At 48.0% G+C, this 16212-nt stretch overlaps 1 long non-coding RNA gene across 2 annotated transcripts in view; it reads left to right on the top strand.

Moving 5' to 3' along the window:
* The window catches only part of LOC149124462 (uncharacterized), a 242384-nt gene that overhangs the window by 201571 nt on the left and 24601 nt on the right, over positions 1-16212 (top strand). The gene's annotated exons all lie outside the window — the stretch shown is intronic.

Below are 16212 nucleotides of genomic sequence, written 5' to 3'. Positions count from 1 at the left end.
GTGCTCCGCTTCCTATCCAGCTCCAGGCTGATGGACTGGGAAGGCAGCAGGTGTCCCCTGCCACTCACATAGCAGGATGGAGCTCCAGGCTCCTGCATAAGCATGGCCCAGTCCTGGCATTTGCTGTTACCTGGGGAGTGAACCATGGATGGAATAATTCTTTCTCTCTCTGTTTCACTCCCTCTCTCTGTAACTCTGCTTCTCAAATAAATAATCTTTTTTTAAACAGTCTAATGCATGAAACTAAGATGCACCTAAGTTATAGGAGTTTAAGGAATTCTCTGCATAGTCACTAACTAAACACTCAGCCCAGCAAACAGGGAATTCAGTTGTTACACACAACAAGGAATACAGACTTTACAGAAGTAGTTCAGAAAAGCTACTAACCAAGCAACAGCACAAAGTGACATTAGTAAATCCTGGCAAGGGAGAGAATCTGGTATCTAGATTTCTAGTGTTATTTAAAATTATCGGTTAAAAATATGAGACATACAAAGAAATAAGTGAGGTCCACATACAAGGGAAAAAGAGTCAGTATAATGTGTTCCAGAGGGAGCCTGCATTCGCACTAGCAACAAGTTTAAGCCAATTATTCTCAAAAAGTTTACAGACAGCAAGAAGAATGCATGATAACGATGCCAGACTAAGGACCACATAAATAACACAGATTTTTTAAAGGCGTATACTAGAAATCTGTCAGTTGAGAAGTGTGAACATGAAGGGGAAGTTCCACTGTGGGGCTGGGCAGCACATTTGAAGAGGCAGACAAGGTGGTGAGCTTCACCACAGGGCAACGGAGAGGCGGTGGCTGGAGGGACAGAGAGGAAAGGAATGGAGAACCACGGAGTCTCAGAGGCTGGTGCGACACCGCCCTACTGTGTGGGGGGCATCTTTAGGGGGTTTATGAAAGCGTTCTGGGATTCGACATGGTGATGCTTTGTACAACCTTGTGAATATGCTAACACCACTAACTGGTGCCCATGAAGGGCTGAACTGTATGGTACATGAATTCTTTCTCTGTTAATATTTTTTAAAGAGGGCGTACACAGAGGCATGTTCACATGCTGCCTTCCTGTCTTTGGTGTCTGTCCCTGCGTTAAACTTACTCCCTTCTCACTGCCCAGTCACACACTGTTTACCTGTGCTGTGTGAGGCTGAGGAGGGTGAAATAACATCACTACCAGGTCACTGACCCTTGCAGCAGATCACAGACACATTTCAAGAATATTGCTCGCTGTGATTCCTTGGCATATGCACCAAACAAGTTGATCCTTAAAGCTGATGGATAATCTGCAACTATTTAACGTATTTAGTGAAAGTGGTCCAGCGAGTTTGCCAATGTGGATGGCTTTGCTTTGGGTATTCTCTGCACTCAGTAAAATACTTACTGAGAATCTGCTGCCGTGTGAGCGTCCCTGTGGAGTTGACATGTGTGCATCGGGACAAGCAGGTGTCACTTGCTTTTGTCTTTGGCGTGCTGTAGAGAGCACCCCCTCCCAACTATGTGCCTCTCTGTGGATCTCCAGCCTGACGCCACTGATCCCTGATGATATACTGGACCTGGTGATATGTTGGGTCTTTAGGTAAAAAGACAAATGTGTCTTCAGAAATGATGCTGAGAGATCTTTCACTGCATGGAGTGGTTCCAAGGATGAAGGAAGGGGTGGGAGAGGGTGTGGAGTCCTCAGAGGTGGGGGTGTGTCTGTTTGTGGCAGGGGCTCTCCCGAGGCTGTCACAGGCTGTATTTCCCAGGTCTGCTTTACTTCTGTTGCAATTCTGGTTCATGAGTAGGGATGTGTTGGGCTGTGGCTTTGCACAATGCAGAAGAAATGGACTGGACCAGAAAGATGTCCGTTTGCAGAGAACTAATGTCTAACAACATTGTGTTGCTTTCATAGAGGAATGTGTGAGAGGGCTGTGGGTGAACAGCTTGTGAAGGCCATGGCCAGCGTCTGGCAGGGTCTTTGGCTGGGGTGAGTCTGAGAGCAGCGTGGCGGCCTGTGTGGGTCCAGCCCCACATCTTGCTTGCAGGATGTTACTGCAGGAGGGTGAGTCCCTTGCAGGCCATCCTAGGCCATTACTTCTGTGCTGACTCTGAGTCCCCAGCACTTTCATTTTGAGCTCTTTCTTTGTTTCTCCCCTTGGAATCAGACACTTGAAATGTGCTTGTTTGATAGTTTGACTGTTTCCCTCCTGGGTCAGCTTGATGTTGTGCAGTGTGTCTTGAACTATCTTTGAAGAGACATAAGCAGAAAGAAATCACCTGTAAATTGGAACACCCCCAAAGGGGGCAAATGATTCAGTGGGTAGAAGCAGAGATGATGTTTCCTGGAATAGAAATGGATCTGTGATCCATCAGGATGTTTTAGGCTGCCTATAATAGGACAGCCTTATGAGAACTGACCTATCCAGAAATGAAGCAATTATACCAAAACCAGGAGTTGCAGAAGCAAGACAGGGTGTAGGTGGATGCAGTTGTAGTCCAGTAGCTTCAGTAGGACCCAGGCTGTCTGTCTTTGGCTCCGGCTTCTTTTTTTTCAGCTTTTATTTAATAAATATGAATTTCCAAAGTACAACTTTCGACTTATAACGGATTTTCCCCCCATAACCTCCTTCCCACCTGCAAACATCCCATCTCCCACTCCCTCTCCCATCCCATTCTTCATCAAGATTCATTTTCAGTTATCTTTATATACAGAAGATCTACTTGGTATATATTAAGTAAAGATTTCAACAGACTGTACCCACACAGACACACAAAGTATAGAGTACGGTTTGAGTAGTAGTTTTACCGTTAATTCGCATAGTACAACACATTAAGGACAGAAGTCCTACATGGGGAGCAGGTACACAGTGGCTCTCATTGTTGATTTAACGATTGACACTCTTATTTATGACGTCAGTAATCAACGGAGGCTCTTGTCATGAGCTGCCAAGACTATGGAAGCCTCTGGAGTTCACCAGCTCCATCTTATTTAGACAAGACCATAGTCAAAGTGGAAGTTCTCTCCTCCCTTCAGAGAAAGGTACCTCCTTCTTTGATGGCCCTTTTTTATCCTGCTGAGATCTCACTCACAGAGATCTTTCATTTAAGTCTTTTTTTTTTTTTTTTTTTTTTTTTGCCAGAGTGTCTTGGCTTTCCATGCCTGTGAGACTCTCATGGGCTTTTTTAGCCAGATATGAATGCCTTCAGGGCTGATTCTGAGGCCAGAGTGCTGTTTAGGGCATTTGTCATTCTATGAGTCTCCTGTGTATCCTGCTTCCCATGTAGGATCATTCTCTCCTTTTTAATTCTATCAATTATTATTTAACTGAAAAGTGATCCCTGTTAAATATAAGAGTGGGAATAAGAGAGGGAGGAGATGTACAGTTTGGCACATGCTTACTTGGACTTAGCCCTAATGGTAGAGCTAGAAACGTGCCAGGGAACTCCAATTCAATCCCATCAAGGTGGCATACAACAATGCCATCTTACTTTTATTTATTTATTTTTATTTTTTGACAGGCAGAGTGGACAGTGAGAGAGAGAGACAGAGAGAAAGGTCTTCCTTTTGCCGTTGGTTCACCCTCCAATGGCCGCTGTGGCTGGCGCACCGCGCTGATCCGATGGCAGGAGCCAGGTACTTATCCTGGTCTCCCATGGGGTGCAGGGCCCAAGGACTTGGGCCATCTTCCACTACACTCCCTGGCCACAGCAGAGAGCTGGCCTGGAAGAGGGGCAACCGGGACAGAATCCGGTGCCCCGAGCGGGACTAGAACCCGGTGTGCCGGCGCCGCAAGGTGGAGGATTAGCCTAGTGAGCTGCAGCACCAGCCGCCATCTTACTTGTTAAAGTGATCCATTTAACTTCATAATTGATCAAAAAGATAGGATTAAGTGTCAAAGGGATTACATAAATAAGACCAGTGTCTGCTAATAATAATTGATAGAATTAAAAGGGCTCCGGCTTCTTTCTAAGGCTGCTTCCTCTCGTGGTTGTGAGACGCCTGAGGATTGTGTCACACTGAACCAGTGTAGGACACAGGTCCAGTCAGTGGCTTCATTCTGAGGCCATGCACGGCACATGTCCACTCTCCTCCTGCCCAAACCAAATAGTGATCCCTCGGGGAATTTATGTGCTAATGGTTTACCTTTGGGCCTGAGCCTGCCTTGTCAAGTGATGGATTTTCTCCTAAAGGAAAAGAACAGAAGTCCTCGCCATATCTGTTAATGGGGCAAGGATTTGGAGTTTGGACTAGCTGGGTGAGAAGGTGTTCCTTTATGAGTAAGGAAAAAGCTCTTAGATTTAAGCTAAACAGACTTAAGTAACAGATTCAGAGTCCAGTGGAAATAAAGTAAAAAACACCTTGGGGCGTTGCACTGTGTGGCTTGGGGGACAGTTGGGCTTGCTAACCTGGCTTCTTCTGAACTCTGGGAAGGCTGCCTTCAAGTACGAAGCTCCTCTTACTATCTGTAGAGCTGCAGACCAGGTACTCCGAAGCTTGGTGTTCATGTTGGAAAAAGCAGGAAACGGTGTCTTGTCCTTTAGTTCGACAGCTGCCATTCGCCGAGTAACTGACACAAAGCACATGTTCCTGTTTTCCTGCCGTAAGGACAGACACCGTGTCCATCAGGGCAGGGCACTTCCAGGAACACCCTGTTGGGTGAGTCCAGTGGGGGCTGGGTGTCCCGCCCATGTGTGACCAGGAGCCCAAACAGGTGGCTTCCCAGGGCTCTGCTTGTGCTTGGCTTCCTCAGGGAGCTTCCCAGTGTGCACCAGCAGAGGTACACCACAGGCACTGATTTGCTTTGCATCACAAGGACACTAAGGCGTGAATGACTTGGACTATGCCAGGAGAGCACAGCTCCAGTGGAGGGGTGGGTGCCGTGGCCACACCCTGGCAGGTGTGTGCCTCCTGCGTGCTGTGGGGCGAGCAGTGACCAAGTTTCAGAGGAGTGAACATGGCTTTGAAAGATGATCAGCAGCACAGAATCAGCCATCTGAATTCTCCTTTTTTCCTTTTGCTGGTTCACCCAATTTAAACTAACAAAAGAAATGTTTCCTTTAGGTATGCCAATCCTTCCCCTCCCCGCACACACATGGGACTTATGTGAGGCTTGTGGGTTCTTCTGTTATTTGGGGAAGTCTTTTGAATGAAGTCTAATTAAACTAATTATCAGCTAACACTTTAAAGACCTCTAGAGTGCATGAGTGTGTGAGGTTGGCAGTGATGATGGCGCGTGGAGAGTCCAGCCGGGGCTGTGCCCTCAAGAAGAAGTTCCTGCAGGGCTGAGTGGAAGCAGAGACTCCTGCAGCGGCCCCATGCTGAGCCCTCTGCACAGCTACTTAGGGTGTCGCAAACCCACAGAGAACACAAGTCAGGGGCGCCTGCTGGCTTCCAAGTTTCTCTTGTACATGGAGATGCTTTTATGTCTTCCTTTTTTACACACAGTTGTGCTGTTCTGTCGCCAGCCACATCTGTTATAGATAGCTTAATATTTATATTACCCTTCCCTCTACATATTATGTAATCATGTAAGGATATTAGAGAATGTTTAGTTTCATTGCTACATAGATCAACTAAAATGTCTCCTGTAATTGAACAATTAGAGTGTTTATATGTATGTATGTATATATACACTACTCACATATATATATTATGTGTATCCGTATGGATGTGTGTACGTCTACACACTATTCTCTTTCTGCCTTTTTCTCTCATGTTCTTTCTCTCACCCCTCCCGCTCTCCCTCCTTCCCTCCCTCTTTCTCTTTCTCCCTCCCGCCCTTTGTCTCTCTCTCTCTCTTTCTCATTTGACTAGTGCATAGTGAAGTTTACTCTAATCTGCAGCTGCAATAAACCTGTGGAATCGCACATGCTTAAGTGGATGAGTTGCATGGTATGCGAATTATCTTAATCTGCTTAAAGGGCATCTAGCTCTGTGCTGTGGGATCCTTAGATTTCTGTTCACACGGAGACTTCTTGTTTTATCTGACAAACAAAGTTCTTCCCAGAGTTACTCTATGATAAAAATATCTTCTTCTAGTGGTATAATTCTGTAGGGTATAAGCTGAGATCATTAGGAAAAAAAAGTAATATCTGAGAGAGCTTGGGAAATAATTGAATTTTCATATTAATCATACACACACACACACACACACACACGCACACCCCTGTGTACACAAGCCAATATATTCCACAGAGAAGAAACTCTGAGTTCTCTGAAATACTTAACTATTCTCAGAAAAATGTTGGAGCATGTTTTTCTCTGTAATCTGTGGTGCTTCCTTTATAATAAAAATTCTAGTTTCCATCTCAACCAGAAAAGAATGAAAACCTCTGTTAGCGAATCTCAGAGTATTGCGGGTTGTCTTTCAAACGCTTTCACTGGTTTCCTCTGTCACAAGCTGTCTCTGAAATGACTGGGATTTATAAATGCGTGAAATCGTTGCCACAGTGCCCGGGTGGGCACTGTCAGTGGGTGGTTTGGGGACTGTGGGCTTCGTTCCTTCTGCTTTTCAACAAACTGCTGCTGTCGGATTTAAAGGTCGTGGAAATCACCCGCCTGTGTGGTGGGCTGTGGTTTGGTTGGCTCCTCAGCTAGGTCTCCTCCTGTTGATTCGAATCTCACTGGGTGACAGTGGAACTTGTAAACAGAAGACGGGTGCCATCAGAAAGCTTGGCTGGTGTATGGGGCTTTTGAAGTACTTGAGGGAAAAAAAAAAGTTTAGATATTTATTTGAAATGCACAGTCATACACAGAGAGAAATGTATGGGGAGGAGGGAGAAAGAGAGAGAGAGAGAGAGAAATCTTCATCTACTTGTTCACTCTCCAAATGGCTTCAGAAGCTGGGGTAGGCCAGGCCGAAACCAGAGACCAGGGACTCCATCCTGACCTTGCAAATGTGTGGCAGGATCTCCACTGCTCAGGCTGGACAGCTGCTGCTCCCCAGGTACATGAGCAGGAAGCTGGATTGGAAGTGGGGCAACCAGGACTTGAACCCAGGATAGGATGCAGGCTTTGCAAATGGTGGCTTAACCTCCTGCACCGAAGACACACATCCCTTGAAGTGCTTTGACCATTTAAAATTCAGCTTTCTCTCACAGGAGTTTAGGAATTGTTCCCCAAGGAATGTGTTTGAAATGGAGAAAGGGTGCAAGTTTGCATGGCTGTAGTATTTTAACTCTTTGATTAAAAATGTTGCAAATGTCTTCTTAAGGCAGCAGCTAACAAGTCAGTGCATGAGCTGATGGGGGCAGGGGCGGCGGTGAGCAGAAGGCTGAGGTTTCAGTCATCTGTGAGCTGGTCCCAGAACCCTTGGCAGTCCCCAGATCTGTGGCTACTGAGCATCTATTTATGAAACAGAACAGTGTTTGCATATCACCTAAGCATTTCCTTCTCTGTACTTCAGATCAGCCATACAGAGATTATAATACCTAACACAGTATATATATATCTATAATGTGGATCCTATATAAATAGTTGTATCTTTTTTTTTTTTTTGACAGAGTGGAAAGTGAGAGAGAGAGAGAGAGAGAGAAAGGTCTTCCTTTACCGTTGGTTCACCCTCCAATGGCCACTGCAGCAGGTGTGCTGTGGCTGGCGCACTGCGCTGATCCGAAGCCAGGAACCAGGTGCTTCTCCTGGTCTCCCATGTGGGTGCAGGGCCCAAGCACTTGGGCCATCCTCCACCGCACTCCCTGGCCACAGCAGAGAGCTGGCCTGGAAGAGGGGCAACCGGGACAGAATCCCGACCGGGACTAGAACCTGGTGTGCCGGCGCCGCAGGTGGAGGATTAGCCTAGTGAGCCACGGTGCTGGCTTAATAGTTGTATCTTTTAGGGACCACTGACAAGAATGTCTGTATATGTTCAGTAAAGATGTAGCTTTTGTACTGATAGCTTCAGTCTGCAGTTCATTCCACATCTGTGGATGTGGAACAGCAAATAGAGGCGTCTTGCTAAAAACATGGAGTCCCCTGGTAGCATTGTGGGGCAGCAGGTGAAGCTGCCACCTGCAACACCAGCGTCCTATGTAAGCACAGGTTCAAGTCCTGCCTGCTCCACTTCCAATCCAGCTCCCTATTACTGTGCCTGAGAAAGCAGTGGGAGATGGCCCAAGTGCTTGGGTCCTTGCCGCCCATGTGGGAGACCTGGATGAGTTTCTTGGCTCCTTGTTTTAGCCTGGCCTTACCCTGGCCCGTTGTGGCCACTGGGAAAGTGAACCAGCAGATGGAAGACCTCTCTCTCTCTCTCTCTCTCTAGCCCTGCCTCTCAAAAAAAAAAAATAGATCTTTAATCAAAGAAGAAGATGCCCAGCACAGCCGTGCTGCCTTTGAGACGTCACCAGATCTCTGATTTTTCAAGAGAAGATGAAACTTGAGCTTTGCTTAATATGAGTAATGACAATGTGAAGATCAAGGCTAACTAAGCAAATTGGTTATGTTTTATAATTTTAAATAATTTATCATCATGAGTAAAATTGTTGAATGTTATCCATTTAAACCAAGTATGTAAATATGTTTTTAAAATACAATAATAGCAAGTATAAAATAAAACTTTTAAGTTTAATAAAGCACTTAATTCAAATGTCTGAGTTTTAAAAAATTAAATCATTTAAAGAAAAGTTTTCACGTGGTGGAGGCCAAACAAATCAGGGGTGTGGGTGAGATTTAAACATCACAGGTCCACACGGCAAGCAGCCGTCTGCAGAGTGGCTCAGTGGGCAGCCAGCAGAAATTGCACCTGTAGCTCTACTGGTCCCTTCAGAAAGTGGGCACAGAGCTGGGCGATTTGGGGCCTTCCATGAAGCATTGCAGAGCCTCTTGAGAAATTCAGAACCCAGTGCTCTGTCTGCTGTTTTTCCCCCATGGAAACAGTTGTGTCGTTCCTGGGCTCCCAGGAGTGACATCCCGTCTTTCCTGTGGTTCCCAGGGGTGGCATCCTGTCTTCCAGCCACTGACTCTCCGGGGTGTCTTGTCTGGGCAGTTAGGATAGTCTTCCTTGAAATGCCTTAGCTGTATGACTTTGTAACATAGCCTAGCGGGTAAGAAATCTGAGACTCAAGTTTTATGGCCAGTGAAGGGAAAAACCAGGGTTTGAACCTGGATTTCCTCTCTCCAGGACTACATTCTTGTCTTAAAACCCCAGCCCCACTGTCCTCAAACTGACAGTGTCAGAGCAACACAGAGGCAGGCCACCTTTCTGTGCAACCTTAAACTCTCAGATCTTCATTTCCCTCTTTATGAAAAGACAGATTTTCATGTTGGGTAATTTAAAAGGTGTCCTAGAGGGATTATCATTCAGAATTCTGATACAAAAGAGTTAAATTTCAAAATGATGAGAGCTTTTCCCCTGTGCTGGTTTAAGTTCCCTCAAGGATTCCAGAGATACGTTCACGCAATAAGCAATTAGTACCTTTTAAATCTACCCGTTCTCTGCTGGGGATGCACTTCTCCCGGGAAGCGGAACAGCGACACACTGCGCAAGGGGGATTTTATCCCCACTTACCTGGCCCAGACAGCAAAGTCACATTTCAAGGAAAAAAGCTGAATCATAATGCTTTGCCTTTGATGAACAAAGGTGGTGATGTGCAGCACATTGGTAGGGTGAGTGATAAAGGTTCTACAAGGTCGGTGCTTGTGAGTCCTGTAATTAATTCCTGGAGCAGGATTTCGGAGGATTTGTGGGCTGATTGTCCCAAATGTGGATCAGTTGTCACGGACAGCTGAGGTGCTGAGCTGGGGAACACCTCCCATTCCATATATATGTTGTGCTTCAACATTAAAAATGAAGGGGCCGACACTGCGGCATAGTAGGTTAAACATCCATCTGTGGCACTGACATCCCATATGGGTACTGGTTCATGTCCCAGCTGCTCCACTTCCAATCCACCTCCCTGTTGTTGGCCTGGGAAAGCAGTAGGAGATAGTCCAAGGGCTTGGACCCTGGCACCCATGTGGGAGACCGGGAAGAAGCTCCTGGCTCCTGGCTTTGGATTGGCCAAGTCTGGCTCTTGGGACCAATGAGAGAGTGAACCAGCAGATGGAAGACCTTTCTCTCTGTCTCTCCCTCTCTCTGTCTGTAAAGAGTTAAAGTAAATAAATCTTTTAAAAGTCTCAAGTAAATAAATAATTTTTTAAAAAAATGAAAATAAAAAAGCATTGCTGTTCGAAAATTTATTTCATAGCTTGATAAAAACTCATTTTTATTCAGTAAAACCTAAAATGGTTTGTAAGAGAAATCAGAGAAAAGATTGTAAGAAAAATTGTGGCATCAAACTGGTCAAATTGAGAGAAAATTTTGCTAGGAGCCTGTACACTTGGATTTGCTGTGATTTTGTGAAAATGATGATGGTTGCTCTATAGAACCCTGAAGTTTGGACCAATGATAAAATGATTTAGTTACTTGCAGCCATCAGCTGAATGCTGAACTAAATGTGTTTTTTTAAAAAATATTTATTTATTTATTTCAAAGTCAGAGTTACACAGAGAAAGGAGAGGCAGAGAGAGAGAGAGAGAAGGGGGGTGGGGTGGTGTCTTCTATCCACTGGTTCACTTTCCAATTGACCACAAGGGCTGGATGTGAGCCAATCTGAAGCCAGGAGCTAGGAGCTTCTTCCGGATCTCCCACATGGGTGCAGGGGCCCAAGGACCTGGGCTATCTTTCACTTCTTTCCCAGGCCATAGCAGAGAGCTGAATCAGAAGTGGAGCAGCTGGGACTCAAACCAGCGCCCATATGGGATGCCGGCACTGCAGGCAGCGGCCTTACCCGCTAAGCCACAGTGCCGCCCCAATCTAAATGTTTTTAAAGATTCGCATCAGCTTCCTTTTCTCTCTACAAGGCTTGCTTAGTAGATGGGAAGAGGATTCACTTCGGTGCCTGCCGGTGGCGATCGGACAAGACTGCTTCTGCTCAGGGGTCTGCTTAGTTGAGGTAATGCTGCCGACCCGCCCCTTGTCCAAGAACAGAGAAAGAGGTACCTCTGCCGGCGCCGCGGCTCACTAGGCTAATCCTCCGCCTTGTGGCGCCGGCACACGGGGTTCTAGTCCTGGTCGGGGTGCTGGATTCTGTCCCGGTTGCCCCTCTTCCAGGCCAGCTCTCTGCTGTGGCCCGGGAGTGCAGTGGAGGATGGCCCAAGTGCTTGGGCCCTGCACCCCATGGGAGACCAGGATAAGTACCTGGCTCCTGCCTTCGGATCAGCGCGGTGCAGTGGCCATTGGAGGGTGAACCAATGGCAAAGGAAGACCTTTCTCTCTGTCTCTCTCTCTCACTGTCTACTCTGCCTGTCAAAAAAAAAAAAAAAAAAAAAAGAGGTACCTCTGAGGACTTGCTGCCATCATTCTCTCTAGTTTGCTGCTAATGTTTCTATTTGGAGAATTTAGGTTTTTGTGGTTCAGGGTGTTCAAACAAGCCTCTCTGTTCAGTTCTTTTTTTCCTGAGTTCTTAAGTTTGAATTTAAAAGTAAGGATGCTTTGTGCTGTTTTTAGCTACAGGAGCTCTTCCTTTTTACAGACTTGTTCCAGTGAAGCTGTCACGGCGGGGTTGGGGGGGTGGGGGCTGCCTGAGTCGCCCCATAAGCGTGTGGAGGACTGGAGAGCTTGCGTCTCCCCTGCCCCCGCCTTCCTCCTCCAGCGGCGTTTCCTTCCTGCCGCTCTGGGCTGGACCTTTTCTTGTGGCGTCTGTGCGCTCATGGGCACAGCTTAGCCGTAGCGACACAGCAGCACAAGACGGTCTTTTCTGAGACGGACAAAGAGGCAGGATGTGTGTGGACGGCAGGTTGCCCGAGGTGGGCTGGCTCAGGATGCAAGAGGACAGGAACAGCGCTCCGCACCTGCCACAGGAGCCCATTTGACCTGGTTTTCCAGGCCTTTGGGAAAGAGCAAGCAGTGGACAGATTGAAATTTCACAGTAAAATAATTCTATTAAAGTAGCAGTTACAGCGTGGCTGGTGTGGACTGCCTAGCGTGGCACCGGCAAGATGTGAAGTGCCCTCGTGATCGCGGGCTGGAGGAACTTGGGTGTTTCCGTGTTTGCTGAGTTGCTGAATCCCTTGTGAAAGTTTCCACACAAGACCCCTGCTCGATAATAGGTCAATTAAAACTGTCTCTTTTTGAGTCAGCAGGTACCATGGGGAAAAATGACAACATATTTACACCAAGCCTTTTTTTTTTTAAATAACAGCATACATAGGAAAGAGTATGTGGAATCTATCATTAGCAGAGGCGCTACTACTTGCAACAATTACTGGATATAGATGAGTCAGATTTTATGTAATAAAACCATTCTATGCTAAGACTAATCAACAAATGCACACGATACTCTGAAGGAACCTAGGAAGCAAAGGTGAACACAGGTGTGGAATTAAAAAAGTCTTTTATTCAGAGCAGAGCTGTGTTGTAGCTGGCTGAGACCTGTTGCCTGCTACAGGTCACTCCCGGCCCCTAGCAACCGCTAACCTGGATTCTGTCTCTGCTTGCCTGCTCAGTGCATTCCGTTTCCGTGGGGTCGTCACATCATGTATCTTTCAGCCCCGGCTCCATTCACCTGCATGGTATTCAGTTGTGTTGTAGCCCATTGGGTTTTTTCCATTGCATGGGTAGAATTGTGGATGCGTTCAGCAGTTAGTAACCAGTTGCTCCCCCCATTTTCCATATATTATACGTAATCCTGCAGTGAACATTTTCATACAAGTATTTGTGTGGATATATGTTTCCAGTTCTCTTGAGTAAATAAGAATTGTTAAAAAATTCATGGAAACTGCTTATTCTGAGATGCTATGCTTTCATTTCAAATGTTTTTTGCTCTAAATTGAATTTACCTGTTAGTCCCATTTTCCTACCAACTTTTTGACGTGCGCTCAAATACTTGGATGTGGAATTCCTGATTATGAGGAAACTGTATGTCTAACTTGGCTGAAGAAGGGTGATGTTGTTTTCCAAAATGACCGTCTGTAATCAGCCTTTTCAAAGGAACTGAGCCTAAGTTTGATCAAGACCCTCGATCCATTTGCCAGTTTGTGGGGGATGTGGAGCTCAGAGAAACATGTGAGTTGGCACTTGATTGTGCTGTCAGCAAAACCCTCACTGAGAAAAATCAGGAAAGGCTCAGGTCCCTCAAAAGGTGGATTACAAAGTGAAAGCGAGAGACGTGCCTGTGGACAGAACGTAAAAGACCTATCAGGTGTATAGAGAGTGGGTGAGGACAACAGAGTACCGCTTCGGCTACTACGATGTTAAAGAATTGGAACACAGCTAATCTAAAGGAATTGACATACTCTCTGCAAGGTGTTTGTTCTTAACATTGGCCCAGATAAACTTCGAAGTCCTGTGAAAGTGTTTAGGGCTTGGTTGTATTCTGATTTCCCTTTGGATGCATGTCTTTGTGTTTAAGATATTGGAAATGTCTGATAGTAACTCTTCTTGCGTCGACTCTTCCTCGTCACCGTCACCGCTGGAGAATTGTGTGCCACCCGCCACTCAGCCTTCCCTGAACCCCGGGGGACAATCAGACGTGGTGGGGAGCCCAGTCGAAGCAGGGTCTCACTGTATTGTAAAAGGGAGGTGTATATATAGCTGAGGTACAGAGCGGATGGTACAGAGTGGATGGTACAGAGCGGGATGAGGGGATGCGGGCTAGGGGTGGGGTGATGTGATGCAAAAAGGCCTTAGCCACTCCTATTACACCACCTAAGGATCCTTAGGCAGAAGCGCCCTGGGGCTGGGGTGTTTGCCACCAGGGATTTGAAACTTAAAGACAGGTTTTCAGATTCGAGGCAGGCTCGGAAGGAAGTTTCCTCTAGGCCTCTCCGGATCCAGCCTCCCCCACATCTTCCTTTTGCTGTTATCCGTGTGCGTTAACCTGTATTTTCATGTAGTTTCACAGTAACTGTTTTTGAAAATATTTTTAGACCAGTTTCAGATTCTCAGTGTAGAGAGGAAGGTACAGAGATTTCCCCGCAGGACCACTGCCCCCACACAGGCACAGCTTCTCCTGCCCTCCGTGTCCCTCACCAGGCTGGTGTGTTTGTGCCTGCTGGTGAACTTGCGCCGACACATCCCTGCCCCACCCCAGTTCCATGGTCTACCCCCCCCCAGTTCCATGGTCTACCCCCCCCAGTTCCATGGTCTACCCCCCCAGTTCCATGGTCTACCCCCTCAGTTCCATGGTCTACCCCCCCCAGTTCCATGGTCTACCCCCTCAGTTCCATGGTCTACCCCCCCCCCAGTTCCATGGTCTACCCCCTCAGTTCCATGGTCTACCCCCCCAGTTCCATGGTCTACCCCCCCAGTTCCATGGTCTACCCCCCCCAGTTCCATGGTCTACCCCCCCAGTTCCATGGTCTACCCCCACCCCAGTTCCATGGTCTACCCCCTCAGTTCCATGGTCTACCCCCCCCAGTTCCATGGTCTTACCCCCCCAGTTCCATGGTCTACCCCCCCAGTTCCATGGTCTACCCCCCTAGTTGCATGGTCTACCCCCACCCCCGGTTCCATGGTCTACCCCCCCAGTTCCATGGTCTACCCCCCCCAGTTCCATGGTCTACGCCCCCCCAGTTCCATGGTCTACCCCCCAGTTCCATGGTCTACCCCCCCAGTTCCATGGTCTACCCCCCCCAGTTCCATGGTCTACGCCCCCCCAGTTCCATGGTCTACCCCCCCAGTTCCATGGTCTACCCCCCCCAGTTCCATGGTCCATGCCCCCCCAGTTCCATGGTCTACCCCCCCCCCAGTTCCATGGTCTACCCCCCCAGTTCCATGGTCTTACCCCCCCAGTTCCATGGTCTACCCCCCCAGTTCCATGGTCTACCCCCCCAGTTCCATGGTCTACCCCGCCCAGTTCCATGGTCTATGCCCCCCCAGTTCCATGGTCTACCCCCCCCAGTTCCATGGTCTATGCCCCCCCAGTTCCATGGTCTACCCCCCCAGTTCCATGGTCTACGCCTCCCCCCAGTTCCATGGTCTACCCCCCCAGTTCCATGGTCTACCCCCCCAGTTCCATGGTCTACGCCCCCCCAGTTCCATGGTCTACCCCCCCAGTTCCATGGTCTACCCCCCCAGTTCCATGGTCTACCCCCCCCGGTTCCATGGTCTACACCCCCAGTTCCATGGTCTACCCCCCCAGTTCCATGGTCTACCCCCCCAGTTCCATGGTCTACGCCCCCCCAGTTCCATTGTCTACCCCCCCAGTTCCATGGTCTACCCCCCCCGGTTCCATGGTCTACCCCCCCCAGTTCCATGGTCTACCCCCCCAGTTTCATGGTCTACCCCCCCCAGTTCCATGGTCTACCCCACCCAGTTCCATGGTCTAACCCCCCCAGTTCCATGGTCTACCCCCCCCAGTTCCATGGTCTCCCTCCCCCCCAGTTCCATGGTCTACCCCCCCCAGTTCCATGGTCCACCCCCCCAGTTCCATTGTCTACCCCCCCAGTTCCATGGTCCACCCCCCCAGTTCCATGGTTTGCCTTGGGGCTCACTGTGGGCTTTGTGCGTCTGTGTTCCGGCTCCTGTGTAAGGAGAGGTTCCCCATTGCAGCCCCACACACAGGATTCTTGCAGCCCACAGATCCTCTGTGCTCCGCCTCTTCACTTGTGTCCCTGCCCTAACCGCTGACAAGCACTGACGACTTTGTGGTCTCCATGGTTTTCTTCTCCAGGAGCTCCTTGGGTCGGAGTCACACAGATGCAGCGTCTGCACAGTGGCTGCTTTCCTTAGCTCATAAGGAACCAAGTTCAAACCCAGCCTTTCAGGTCTACACTCACTGTGCTCTCATACACATGGATGTCATTTCTGATGGGAGACTCCTTGCCCCAAATACACTCTTTCCATCCTCGCATCGCAAGTGATGTGGGAAACAGAGTGTGAGCCTGAACACAGCGGGACAGGGCAATGCTTTGAGCGATTTTTGACGAAAGATTGAAATTCATATCTGGGTATTTCAAAATTACTAAGACAAATTAAAAAATGGCAACAACAAATTTAACTGAGGCACAAGGAACTTTAGAATTTCTTGGACTGTCAGCCTGGCTCTGATGTGGGGGAAACCTATTTCCTCTTAGGAAATTGCACGTGACTGCATCTTTGCTTCTGCTTCTCAGCTTTGAAGGGCTCTGTTCTCTCCAGGCTGGTTTTCTCTGTGACAGCTGCAGAGAGAGCGCGGATCCATCTCACCCCGTGCACTGTAATTGAGATCCATCGAAGAGTGCCTTCCCAGAGGTGTGCAGACAGGGCAGC

The sequence above is a fragment of the Oryctolagus cuniculus genome, chromosome 10 (genome assembly GCF_051225735.1).
Source record: "Oryctolagus cuniculus isolate XC-2025 breed Fujian yellow rabbit chromosome 10, ASM5122573v1, whole genome shotgun sequence".
Taxonomy (NCBI): domain Eukaryota; kingdom Metazoa; phylum Chordata; class Mammalia; order Lagomorpha; family Leporidae; genus Oryctolagus; species Oryctolagus cuniculus.
The sequence above is the reverse complement of the archived record's forward strand: the minus strand, read 5'-3'. Positions and strand labels throughout refer to the sequence as shown.